At 32.9% G+C, this 12,729-nt stretch overlaps 1 protein-coding gene across 2 annotated transcripts in view; it reads right to left on the reverse strand.

Moving 5' to 3' along the window:
• Positions 1-12,729, reverse strand: part of LOC142973969 (kin of IRRE-like protein 2) — a 142,073-nt gene that overhangs the window by 62,256 nt on the left and 67,088 nt on the right. The gene's annotated exons all lie outside the window — the stretch shown is intronic.

The following is a 12,729-nucleotide window of genomic DNA, read 5'->3' on the forward strand; positions in this document are numbered from 1 at the left end:
TACAGACTAGGTGCTTAACCATGATTAAACATAGTCTAATTAGATACATGAAGACAGTCCCTAATACAATTACAAGTCCTTAATGAGTGCCCTTCTCGTAATCGCTGTCTCTTTTGAACAAACCACAGCCTTACCGTTTGTCGAATGTTGCTTTTGAATAATGGATTTGACGGTTGACACAGCGAAGCTTGGCTTCATGATTGACAGCTGAGATTGTGAAATTGATTGGAGTTTTGCGACAGCAAGCGTGTTTTCCTCCCAAACTTCGAAAAACTGATGAGGTTCCTCGTCGGTCATTAATCAATTTATTTACTCAACAAAGATTCCGCGCAGCACCAAGAAAAATCTGAAAGCCAACTCTTGTTACGAAAGATAAGAAAGGTGCCGTAAAGTATATCTTACAAAACATGGATTTAGAGCGAAATCCATTCACTTTGAAATTTATATTACGTTGCTAACAAATTGTCACCGCGCTTAAGCTGCGGTCTCACACGACTATAAATTTAAGTCGTAGCTTCCTTAGATATATTGGGATTAGTGACGTTGTGCTATCAGCAGAAGCAGCTTTTACAAAGCCCGGGATGAACTCGACGAACTTTTTGCTCTATTTTCCGAGAGATAAAGTCGCAAATTGTGTGCAGTGAACTTTGCTATTCGTGGAGCTTCTTAAACGGATAATGTGTGAAGATAATATCATTGTTTCTAATTAATCTAATATTCGGGTAACGTTAATTGGTGCGTCTTTGCGTCCCTTTTCAGCGTTAAGCATTATTGGCGGGGCTGGCTGGGAAAGTGAATAAAATTGCTTATTCGAAGATTGTTATTACTTCTCCCGAAGGTTTTAGCAAGATCTTCATTTAGTATGTACCGAAGAAATGTTAAGCAGCAATTAGGTTTACATGATCTTTTTGTTTTTGCCCAATTGTTACTGAAAGCGTGTTGGTCCCTTGTAAATACACATTTAAGTATCTTGTAAGGTAAGGAGTAACATTATGAAATAATTTTATTTAATTTTCCGCGCGTAAAATGTGTTGATTAAATTTTCAACGCTGACTCATGGGAGCTGAGTGAAGTTGTGGATAATATTAAGGATAATATAAGATCAAAGAGCTGTTATATGTTTATAATTTTGTAGAATTATTCCCGCCTACGAGAGTCTGTCTCTACTTGTTACGATTATGGCAAACTGACATCAATGGACTGATTATGACGTCAGTGGAGGTAAATGTTTATTTTAAACTAAATTTTTCTTCACGAATCTTTTAAAACACGCTAACTTAAAACACACCACGTTGTTTTCTTTTTTCTCTGTGTTACACAAAATAATATTTATGATATTTTATTTTTTAGCATTCGAACTGGCTTTAAAATTAAGAATTTGTCTACGATATTACACACGTAATATTTTTAAATAATGCTCCAGTGTCGCGATTCTCCATCAATATAAATAAACTACCGACAACCTATTATCGAAAAACGTTGTGTTAAGATCGGTTCAGCGCCTCTAGCGGGCGTGGTAGAAACTATTTTGGCAGTACATTTTAAATAATAAAGTCTCGATATTCGATGGTGCCTGGTCAACAACGAAAAACGTATAAAAAATCTCCATATGCATCTAGCTACAAAATTCTATGGTAACGTGACCATGCTTACTATTTATTATATTATTTGACCCAATCGCTGCACAGAAACTATCCAATTTAACCAGTACATTCGTAAACCCAATCATGTTAACCGAACAATAACGAAGGTTTAATAGTACATTATCGATATACACACAAGAACCTCAAAGGTCTATTTTGGTAGCGATCATTGGCAATTGAATGTCAATATTATCTTGGACCAGTATTATTGAGATTGCACAATACAAGGCCTTATTATATCGCTGAAATATGATCATGATTGTAGCGTTCCTGTATATGTGGCCATTTGGTCGAAGTGAACATTGTTAAAACAATGATTGGTGTTTCGAAACATAGAATTATCTGGTTTTAGACTATGGAAGTCAAAATACTTGCCAAACATTCTTCTCATAATTATATGTTGGACTCAGTGTTTTTAAAGTGTCTACATGATATATTACCTTATAATATTGTATATTTATCTAAATACAAAGTCTTTAGTTTAAAATGTGCTTCACAAAATCATACAGTATTGTCGTGATAGCGAAGCCTTTCATTATAAAGATACGCAATGAAATTACCGGTTGTCGGATTATTAGCAAAAACTACTTCCGCGGGCTCTATAAATCAATAGTTTCTATTAGAATTCCCTATAGGCGATACTGTTACAGAATTTAGTACTGTACATAGTCGAGATAGAAGTCATTTTAGGTTGACCAATGGTGATTTGAAAGGAAGCAAAAATATAGAAAAACAGAAATGACATACAACAATAAATATCAGAGTGGAGCTAGGTTGCTCTTATTACACAGAGGTCACGCGATAAGCGGTCTGGTGTTCGCACGTTCCACACTTTTTATTGTTTCTCATTGTTCCTTTTGAAAATAAATCGGGGCTGTGTGGCGTTGCGTGCGTCCGTATATGTATTTTGCATGAGAAAGAGCTACTTTGGACGGTGAAAAGGTGCGTGATCTTTGTCGGATTCGCGACTAAATTTATTGCTGTGTTCCACTGAGTTTTGTTAGATAACTTTTCTGAGATCGGGATTTGATTCAGGTCGATATGGATTAACTTTAAATCGCTTTTTTCGCGGTCGGCTTAATGACGTCTGTTAAAAATTGATAACACATTTAACTTTGTCTTTCTATTAATAGTTCACGAGAAATATATTTGATATTAGTTTAACAGACTAGTTTACAAATATTTAATGTTAAATATTGATTGATCTTTTTTCGAATACAGAAACTATTTAATATAATATTTTTGACTTAAAGTGGGCGGTAGTAAAAAGTATATTAGTTTCTATTCTAAGCACGAACAGGTTAATACTACGTCAAGATACTATACAAGGATAAGTCGCAGAAACAAAACTATATTTTAGTGTCTATTAAAGATAAAATTTGAAACATCTGCGTTCGCTATTACCTCGTATATATGAAAATTAAATATACTTTAATAAAAAAAAATATATAGGCATAAAAAAACGATTTTAAATCAGAAACCATACTGTAATTCGCTCATAAGAAATATACGTCTCTTATTTATTCAAAGGAGAATGGGCAAAATAGTATGGAGCCTGGGCGATCCGCGGCCAAACTTGATTTTGTTTTTTTTTTAATGTAGTTTGGTCCTATAATTACTGTGTAGAAGTTTTATTGCCGCGACGCACTTATATGACGAATAAAATACATTTTTGTTTTTGAGCACATTTAATAGTATAAAAACATATTTTGGCTTATATTCAGAGATTAAATAAAAATAAATATTTCTTATACTGCATACATATATAGACATTATTAATATTCGAACAATCATAACAAGTAAATATACAAATATCGTAAGAAGTAAACATCTTGCTCTTCTATAACATATTCACTGAGACGACTTATCTGTTGTTCATGACCTTCTTCTTATTAGAAGAAGCCTGTCTTGAATGTTCAGCTCAATAACGAGGCGTTCATAGCCAGTTGCGCTCACTGGTCGGTATACGATCTGTGGGTTAAGCAGCCGTTGGCGCGGTCATTCTATAGATAGGTGACCGCATAGTGGTATTTGAACTGAGCGTCTCCGTGCTTCGAAGGGCACGTAAAAAGTCGGTCCCGGTTGTTGTCAAGTAAGATAACAGTCGTTAAGCTGTGTCAAAGGCCTTTCGGGTGGCTTGAACAACTTTGACACTAGGTTAACCATATAATAAATAGATAGATAGCATACTAACTACGAGCTTACTTCACTTCATACCTACATCATCATCATCTTCTGACAGATTAGGAAAATCGTCGAAAAAAGGCTGATCGCCGGTGATACGTTGGAATGCTGCTCTTTGTCTATTCATATTGTTACGGTTGTTATGTTGATGGCATTGCAATCGTTATAAGAAGATGTAACGTAATTACACAACGTTAAATGCATTACAGACACGAAATAAACGTTATTATGTTCTATGAAATTCTATTATATTTACATGTAAATATATTGTTCCCTAAAAGGATTGCAGCGAAACGTTCTTAGTAAAACTTGTTCCTAGTTATCATTACTTTAATTTGACACTACTTTCATTAATGGCCGCCGACCGCCCAGAAGTGCCCATTCTCCTTTTACATAGCGGTGGGCGTCAACGACAGATCATCAAACTTCACGCAATCGCGACTACACGAAACTAGTTCAAACACACAACAAATGTATGGAAAAGGTAATTAACAATTCAAATACTCCTATTTAACATACTAGAGGTTAACCCAAACGGACGGACTCAAATTAGTTGTTAAAATCTGTAATACTTTGAATTGAATAAATATGAGGGATCTAGTTGCGGGAAACTTTGATCTGTTTAATAATATTTGAAGCGTATCCTTTCAAATCATTTTATCGATTTCCTACACTCTGTACTATCAAATTGCTTTCGGCATTTGAACATTTAAAATAAATTGCTGAAAAAAGTTTAAAAATACGCTGAGGAGCTGATCAATTTTGTAAACAAAAGATATTGATAGCTTACTGTAGTTCGATTCTCTACAGTTAGTATTATTGAGTAACGAGAGTCTACCAAGCATATTATAAATATCTCTCCTGAAAATGCTCAGATATTAGATCTGTAGGCGAATGTACTTCCCTGGTTACTGCTGGAGATTGATATTATTTTACCATCTTAGACAACTCCCATGCAAGGATGAATCACGTGGGACTGAAAAAACAGGAAAAGTACGGACAAAGTACACCTACTGCGCTATACATCTCAAGAAAGGTTTGATTCTGAGATGCGCTTTTCTTAAGAAGGCATTGTTCAGACGCTGTTTTGCGTTGGACGTTAATGCCGAGTGGGTTGTCATAGCCAACCTGCAAATGAAAGGAAATAAATTCTACGTACAATATACATGTTTCGTACCTACACACTGGCTACTAGTTGTCTGTAAGGGTCCTATAGTTTAATAGATAAACTACTGCTAAATGAACTCAGAAACCGGGCACAAGAGATAAGTACATAATATGAACGTAATGGAAGCGGACAACAAGCAAGGTAAAATATTAAAATTAATATAGGTTCAATTTAACCTGTAGACATGTTGCAACATACTATGCAGCTTATTTATACAATTATTTGAATCGTCTAAAGATACTGTTACTGCTAATATAAAGCTATAACATTAAGCATTACAAAAAAAAACAGTATGATGTCGATATAAACATTGAAAATTTTACACAAAATTTCAGTATTTAATTACTGGCAATGCATTCATAGCTTAAAATAATAGCGTTTAAATGAATAATAATGTTATATTAAGCTCTTTAATATTATATATAAGAAATATTCCAACGAGGACATTAATAAACCAGATGTTCGCCACTCAACATAAATCCTGGGAAACGTTTTAAACAAATTAAAAATGTTTCAAGGTAATAAATGTGAAGTATTTTAAATTTATTGTAAGTGGGTTGAGAATTTACAAGTACGGCTCTTTGATATTATTTATATCTTTCGTATAACTATTGTTACTATGGTTTTATGATTAATTCAGACAACTTTTTGCCTAGAATTACTATATAGCATACATTATTGCTAATGCATTTACAATTTTTGGGCTATTTCATACATATCTTTATAGGTTTGTTTACAAAAAGTATTAAGTTGTCATTACGATGTCCGTTCAAAACACTGCACTTTGTGCATTTTATAAATGTCTAAAGTATTATCTTAATACACCAAGCGAGCGATCAATCACTTACTAATGAAAAATCTAGGAGTAGCTGACATAAAATAATTTCCATTACACGAACATGCAAAAAATTTTTAATCATCAAAAGAAACAATGAACTTTGAAAATGATTTTCATTTACAAACACCTTTGCAGATTTCCATTGTTCCATTGAAAAAAAAAGAATGCAAGGCTTCAATTATTCCATCGAAACACAACGAGTCTTTTCTTAACGAACAATGTATTCACGATATCTCTACTTCCAAGAAACATTAACAGGATACTTGTAATAAAATTTTATGAAGCCATTTATATATTAGTCCCTATTTTATTATTATTTTACCTTTATTAATTGGACAGTATAATATTAATTATTCTCAGAATGAATTATAAAATCCCGCAATATGGGTACATAGAAATATGAATTACAATTTGGTGCTACTTATTTTATGTACACATATTTTCTGAGTAATTAAATAAAAGTATACTTATAAATATATGCAATATTTTAAAGACAGTCAGAGTCAAATGCGGTCACCACTTAGTTAACCAATAGCAAGTTTCTACAATAGACAGATGGGCCGCTATCTTCTGTAACATCTCCTGTATTTTTAATAAGAAGGAAAATATCATACAAAAACATTTTGTTATTTCATTCTGGTTCAATCCTCACTACAAAGTAGATTCTTGGATGCATGCACCTCACTCAAGAAATGTAAGCACAGGGCGAGGAAAGCCCCTACTGGCTCAGTCGCCAAATAAAATGGTAACACTTTTCCCCCACTCGACTTGCGATCTGTACGGAATGATAAGTAGCCTTGCGTTCTATATTTCCCTTTTATTCTCATATCAGTCTATGCTTTGATCAACGAAGAGATTTTGTCAGTAACCTACTTCGAAACAAGTGGCAGGAAAATGTTATGGCATAAAATAAGGTTATGTTTATAATGATGTTTTTGTTTGTCAACATTTTTATGATGCGTGTTTTTATCAACAGCTTTATTTGCTGTAATATGTTTTACATGGATTACTCATTCGAATAATTAAAAACACTGCTCACAGATAATAAAAACATGAATAAATTATCAACATTTACATATTTTCCCATTAAAATAAAAATCGGAGAACACCATACGAAAGTAGGTGGTTAAACCATAAAAATGTAAAAGGCCTATACACCATAAAAGTCTATTTACATTTTTATGGCATAATGAGTTTTGTGCGCGAGGCGATATCAAATATTAAGTTCTTTAACCACTGTTGCCATGTCGATCCGCGGAACGAAACAACAAAATCAACTCTGGAATATTATTAAAGTTGATTAAAGAAAATGTGCGGTTTTCTTTAAGGCTGAACAAAACAAAATTTTCTATCTAACTTACTTATGACCTTTTTTCTTCTCGTCATAATGTAATGTTCCGTTAGGTTTCTAATAGGCAACGCCTTAAAAAGTACGGATAAGGTACAACAAACGTAATTCAGGTATCGTATTACTTTATTTACACACATTATTTAATAGTAGCGATAGTAATAAATTATTATCTACCAGCGATGTAATGTTTTTATACATAGTATTAATATTACATTTTACCTCAATTATCTTGTGCCTGCAGCGTTACTGGCAAAGTATTCTGTATAATAACCATTCTTCCCGGAACTGGGATTTTCTTTTAAAACGTATATCAGGCATGTGTAAAACATGTTAGAGAACCATCTTTGAGAAAAGAAAATATTTATAATATTTTTCACGAGCTCAAGTAAGCAATTTTACATCTGGACTTTTTTGTAAGCAAATCAAAGTTAAACAAAAATTTTGATTTAGCTGAAAACGAAATATATCTCATAAATTTTATAGCAGAAAGATGCCTAAATATATCAATTCCACAACAATTTAAGAATCTATAACTTTTCCTTTCCTTTTGAAATATGAAGAATGTTAGAGCCACATAAATATTGACACAGAAAGCTATAGTAAGACGTTATTATATCGTAATTATGACAAAAGCAACATCCAGATATCTACACCCAAAGCTTACCTTCCAACAAAAGAAAAAGAAAGATAAACGTTACAAAAATTACAATACGTTTTCGACGAAGGATTTCTAAAAAAAATATTTGCACAAAGAAACTGTTTCCTTTTTCTTTTGGAACCATTAAATAAAAACAATAGTAGGAACATCAACGTTATCTTAACCTTCTGCGGTGAGATAAGCTTGATATATAATGTTTTCCTTTTTATCCTGAGATTGGCATGGAAATTACAAAGTGCAAATATAAATACAACTACAGGAAATCTGAGATATATTGTATTCCGTACATACATAAATTAAATTAATAGTAGTTTTATTTATATTGATATTGGTCGATATGTAAGCATTAGACAAGGTATATCATCGAATATCGACACTTATTAGTATGTATTTTAGTGTGAAAACTTTACGACTGTTGTCTATAATATATCAAAGATAGACTGCTTTCTTCGATTATAACGTCAAAATTATTTATAATTATCTAACTACGATAGGAATGGCTGTCTATGAATAAGTCATAGAATGCGAAGTCACGATAAAGATAGATAATGCTTACGTTTATAAATAAACAGTGGATAGAGTATCAAAAAAGGACAGGTACTATGATACGAATGGATAATCACAAATGAAGTACTTCAAAAGATATCTACTCAAGCCGTTTACGTTTAATTGAGGTGGTCATTTAATAACCAATCTATTGCCACTAAATTCATCTAGTATTGGGCTATACACTACAATTCCAAGAGGACACTCGGCGTTATATTCAATGTTCATTACACGTAGTTTCCGATAACAGGTTTAGTGTCTCTTTGAGCACTGAATTTCCAGGAGATTCATTATTAAATCTTGACTGTATCACTCCAAGAAATGGACACCCATACTCAAGTACACGATGTAGTGTTCTGTGTTAATCTCTAAATTCTCTGTTATATGCAAAGAAATTGTGTATACTATTAGCATTGATGGTTTTACACTATGATTGTAGTATTATAATTATTTATTGTACCTAGAGAATGAAAGATACATACTCTAAACTAACAGTTTGTTGTAATACCTTGTTATACTAAACAGATGGAAATAACTGTAATTCAAAAAGTCCTAAAGTTCAGAATTAATCATTGATGTACTTAAAATATTCGACTATATAAGTAGGTACATACTCGTAAATGATTAATTCCAAACTTTGATAAATTATAACGTAATAATGTCTCCGTTAAATTAAATTCGTACGAAAGCATACAACCCGGGTCACAAAATAGGCCCAAAGCAATGTTGACATGAATACAGTCGCAATCAACAACTCTTTGAATTGGATCACACACCAAGTCTAATTTGCAATATCAAACATTGACGGCAAATATTGAACGAAAACCGAAATGTCAGCAATAAATGTCATAAAATGGAGCTCTTGAATCAACGAAAGCTTTTGGTAATAAAGTATTGAGTTTGAGAAAGGACGATAAAAAATACGAATGTAATTGGAGCATACATCTCTAAAGGGATTATAAAAATGTAACTTGCCGCTTATTACTTACATCATAATTGGTTGTATTTAAAGTGAATTTTGATGGTTTTTTTTTGTACAAAAGATTTCTTTTAAATAATATATATTTACGTATAGTATTAGTTTGGTCTAATTTTTTTTAGAGCTACTCCATAAAACAGTCGCTATCCTTTCAAAAAGTACAAAAAGTTAATAATAGTTCAACTAACCTACTTTGATACGAGCTTTCAATAAAATGATGGTGAAAACAAAATATTGTAGCTGGCACAAATTCAGGTTATCTCCACTTAACCTGACCCAGAAACATTTTTTTAAATACAATCAGGTAAAACATGGATACAAATCTCCATAATAACACATTTCACCTGTACAAAAACAAGTAGAAAACTAAGCGCAATAATGAAACATCATAAGCTGGAGTAAGTGCCAATTAAGCGGTACAGTCGAGTTTCTAAATGTTGATTGCGTGCGATTCACGCGTTACGTCACGATACGAGGCCGTGACACGGTACAACCACAGTGTATGCTGTAGTGAAACAACCCCAATTTGTAACATTATACTGAAAATAAAAGATAAGCAAGAAGAGTTACATGTTACTGTTATGTGTCTAGATAACATTCATATCTAAGATATCTCTTACATTAACAAGATTCTATGATTATATGAAAAACATACAATTCCATACAAACGCAATCACCCACACCTGCAACAAGTACTCGAGGATCAAGCAAATATTATGAAGAACGATTAAGACGAATAACTTTCGACACCATACTATTTGCTACTTTGACCATTATGCCGCAGGCGTCAGCAATATGTTTTTTTTTGCTGTAGTCCTATAAATAATCTATTAGTTCATGCCTGTAACTGTACTGTTACTGCATACTGTGGTAAAACCGTGCCCAACAGTATACTGGCGTACACTACTGTACACGTACGATCGTTTGTCGCGAGCGATTAATTAATTTATGTCTACGTCAGTACTGCGTAAAATGGTAGTTACAAATTTTAGGAATTGGAAATTACAAGGTTGACTTGCAACTTTGTTGATGTAATAAATTAAAATGATGGAAACATTTTCGTACGAAATAGAAATTTTGTTTTGACTCAAATGAACCAAATGCTTTTTCTTCAAGGTTTGACACTGTTTTGTGTCGGTGGATATAAATATATTCTCGATATGGATGTTTGTACATGCGGACACAGCTTGAAAAAAATATTCAAATCGTGAATGGGGTAAATAACGGTTCGGGCAAAAAAAGGTCAGATGTGTGTTCTACTCGCCAGTGGAGTTCGTGTCAAATGTGATATAACGAAATATTTATATGAATGTAAAGAAAACCAACAATCACCTGCGTGAATAATATTTTCCATCTCTTCAATAACTCGAGTTTATTTCAATCGGCTTCGAATCTAATCCGATACAACTCAATATAGACTTTCTAGGAAAAAACTGCTTTGTCTTCTTTTACTCGTGTTTTTAATTTCCAGGCTATTTGAGTCACTTAGTTTCACATATTATATCAATAATTGTTAAAAAGAGGTTAGTAACTTTTTGAGTGCACATCAAAATATGTAATTCGAGAATTAAACGTTACCATTCAAATTGTGAAACATTATCTGTGGGTAATCGTCGATTGAATGAGTCATCGCATAGGCAATATTTAATTGAGTTTCAAGATCAATTTACTCCCTAGTTTGTAGTAGCAATTACTTCATATCCTTAATATATTGGATGTTTCACCTACCTAGTGTACCCTTTTCCCTAAACAAAAGCCTGTAATAACGATGACAGTGCAAGTGATTATTAAAAAAGATCCCTAGATTTGGCAGTCTGTAACTAAATTGCCTTTACTAAGAACAGCCGACTGGGCACAAGTAAGGATAAGGATAATATAATCTGAATGAGAACTCGCGCGTTTGCTAAACGTGACTTTTCGGGTGCGTTAAAGGTAGGACGGTGTTCATATTCTTCATGATATGGGCAAAAATATTCGAAAGTATACGGTTTTATAAACCAAAGAAAACATACATAGAACAATTAAAAGAGTAAGTGGATGTTTTGAATAAGTATGTCGAAGCTCATAAATGAAAGAATATACACATGATATTAAGACGTAACTAATACATAAACGTGGAAGAAATAATTCTGATTTTAGCCAGAAGTACGATATGATTCCAAATCAGTTTTAACATTATGTCTCACTCAAATAAAAAAAATCACATCGCTTCATCTGAAATTCGAGGTACTTATAATCATGTCCGAAAATGAAAGCTCCGTGTCGCCCACACTATAATTATTTACACGGTCATGCGGTCTCTCCACTAGCCAAAGGGGAAATGGGCCACATCAATCGATCAATTAATTAAACAGGCTGGTCCACTCTCCCAGGGGATAGGGCCCACAGACAGTGACCGTTGGCATTCGGCTATTTATGTTACCCTCTTTATTCAACATGTTAGTGTTGAACAACAGGTATAATACAAAAAAAAATGAAACAGAATAATACGTTCTACGTCTATTGTAATGTAGAATAGAGATCATTATGCGATTGAATGAGGATACTCCAAACGTAATAACAAAACCTTTTGATACTACTGGCATGTCACATTGTTAGTGGCCAAGTGTATATAGAAAAATATATTTTATAATTAAAAATATTCCGTAAGGAACATTCAAAAGAACTGTGCGACTTTTTATTAAAATAAATAGTACCCCACTTAAAATAAACAACACATTTATAATCAAAGCATTTTACAAATAGTCAAGAGTTAACTGCAAGCCAAGGACTTAATTGCTAGATAAGCTGGGGTATTTGGTCTCATTAGCTGCTAGCATTGAAAAACTCGTCAGAAATGGAGGCAGTGTTCCAACAACAACATTATTTCGCACGCGATGCCTAACACTAAACAACTTGGTAGCTGTAAACGTTTAAAATTCAATCGAATAATTTCAAGGGGTAAAATTTTAGAAAGTTTCGTAGCGCGATTACGATCTTTCGTAACTATTGAGTGTAAGTGTATTTAATGAATAGCAATAATTACAGAAAACTGCTTTTGATTTTTTCACAAAAACATGTTAGTTACACGCTAAAACATGTTATTTGTGAAAACATGTTACTTCGGTATTGATTTTATATAACATTGTATTTTTAAAATAAACTGTGCCTGCCAGTTTTTCAGTAAAGCGCTATGCCTAAGACTGCATTGTATAAATATTTTCCTTATTTACATTGCATGATTGTCAAATTGTTTCATTTTACTCGGGAGTCACATAATATATGTAAAATTTCAGCTCAATCATCGCCGTGTGCGTTTATATTTACAACAATCGTGTTACCCATGCATGTAAAGCTAAATAACAAGAAAACGCAAATAAATT

The sequence above is a fragment of the Anticarsia gemmatalis genome, chromosome 7 (genome assembly GCF_050436995.1).
Source record: "Anticarsia gemmatalis isolate Benzon Research Colony breed Stoneville strain chromosome 7, ilAntGemm2 primary, whole genome shotgun sequence".
NCBI lineage: Eukaryota > Metazoa > Arthropoda > Insecta > Lepidoptera > Erebidae > Anticarsia > Anticarsia gemmatalis.